Raw genomic sequence first — 2,102 nt, 5'->3', positions numbered from 1 at the left:
CATATTTTTTAATCAATTTTCTTTCATTTTCGTTTTTTCCTAAACGCAATTTCAATCATTTTATTGAATAAAAATGATTAAAAAACTGATAAATAATCGATACACGAACAGTAAATTTTTGTTTCACAAATATTTGAATATAGAGAGAGTTTATTGGGTCTATGAAGTCTAGGTCTAGGACGCAACTAGTAACTAGTACTTAACTGTACACGATGAAGAAGAAGAAGACAGGCTAAATTTCACAATAATCCTACATCCACCAAATCTCGTTTAAGTATACCTCTAGATGGAGATTCTAGGATCAAATCTTCTATTCGCAGAGTACTGGGATAGTAGTAGTCGAGCAAAGTTTACGTGTCTGTGTATATATGTGTGTATGTGTGTGTGTGCGTGTGTGTATAAAAGTGAGACAGAGTATCGGTATGAGGAGGAGGGAAAGAGGATGACCAGAGAATCGTCTCACCGTTGAATTACTCTCACCCGAGAGGCCCCGTCTCTTCTTCGTGGGGGCCTTACATATCCCCCTGCTTCTCCTGGGAGTATAAAGGACCCTGTTCTACCATCCACGGAGTCACAGAACCAAGCGGCATCGTAGAAGCCGGCATGAATCCCTTGATCGCGGTAAGCAGATTCATTTTTGACATAAGGAATAAATATTAAGGGTGGGTGGGCTAGGGTTTTATGGGGAAAGGGGGTGAAATTCAGATGGGATAGAACGTGTCTAAGATAAAGATACCAAGAAATATATAAAAACGAGTCAAAGATATTCGTGATTCTGTGTAAATGATTTTTAAAAAGTGATATTTGTATTTATATTTATATATATTGAAAGATAAATACAATTAATTTGAATTTCTGTTCAAGTCAAAAACGCTGATACCATTTGTCTGTCGTCAAATTGATTAAACAAAAAAAAAGATCGTTCTAGGGGGGGGGGGATGAGATTACGTTCTCGTTAGAATTGCATCGAGAATTCCAACGTTTCTTGAAAGTCGTTGTTTCGACACACGAATCCAAACAAGATGGCCGTTATCGATCACTTCAACGCAATAGTTTGCAATATTACGTGACTCCAGTAGCAAACTTGAGCAGAAAGTTTAGTTGCACGGCATAAATTAGAATGTCAATTCTCTTTTAAAGAGAAATTGTCGCGAGAAAGGCTCGTTTAAAGCTTGATAACAATTTAAAAGATCAAAGATTTGCTATTATTATTATTATTGTATTGATTTGTTTCAGTGTATGGTTATCGGTTTGGCAGGGTTAGCCCTGGCCGAACCACCGGTCTCTTCCGGCTACAGTTACAGTAGACCAGGTGGGGGTGGTGGAGGTGGTGGAGGCTATTCCATAGGTGGAGGAGGTGGATACACTCAGGTGTCGACTGGTTATCAAACAAGCGAGGGTGCATCTGTCGACGGAGCCCTTCTCGAACAAATCCGTCAGATTCTTCTGAAGGAGGAATTGCAAGCCCAACAGTCTGGAGGATTTGGTGGTGGAGGATACGCACCTAGCTCGAGTTACGGTGCCCCATCACCGCAATATGGAGCACCCAGTCCAGTCTATGGTGTACCTTCTTACCAAACCCGCGTGGTAGGCATTGATCTCGAGGGTATCAGGCAAGCCATCCAGGTAGCCCAATTCAATCAAGTTACCCATGGCGTTGGTGGATACCCAAGTGGTCCTAGTGTAAGTTATGGAGCACCCAGCAGGCCAAGCGGTAGCTATGGTGCACCCTTCTAAAGCGGTCGTCGCCAATTTATAAAAGGAAGGGAGAGAGAGAGAGAGAAAGAGAGAGAAAGAGAGAACAGGATAACAAAAGGCGACTATCTTTCGAGCCCCCCAACAATTTAAGAAACAACGTAACGTCGTCCATCAACATCTTATACACCAATCAATGTTAATGACATTCGAGAAGGTTCGAGACTAATTGTTGAAAGGTTCAAACGGAAGGAATTCGAGGAATGAATTATCGCAAACATCGTTGACAAGAAGGAGAAGATTCTTCATTTCTATGAACGCTCGGAAGATTGTCGTACGATGGAAAAAGCACTCTGACTGGTCGTCATTAATTATATAGAAGAAGTAATCGTCATAAGAAGAAGAAG

The 2,102-nt window shown here is 41.2% G+C and overlaps 1 pseudogene; it reads left to right on the top strand.

The window, feature by feature from the left end:
• The first annotated feature begins 286 nt into the window (after positions 1-286).
• On the top strand, positions 287-2,102 carry LOC122517873 (annotated as a pseudogene).

This window comes from Polistes fuscatus, unplaced genomic scaffold, assembly GCF_010416935.1.
Source record: "Polistes fuscatus isolate 324 unplaced genomic scaffold, CU_Pfus_HIC Scaffold21, whole genome shotgun sequence".
NCBI classification, from domain to species: domain Eukaryota; kingdom Metazoa; phylum Arthropoda; class Insecta; order Hymenoptera; family Vespidae; genus Polistes; species Polistes fuscatus.
Note: the sequence above shows the minus strand (reverse complement) of the source record. Positions and strands in the feature narration are given on the sequence as shown.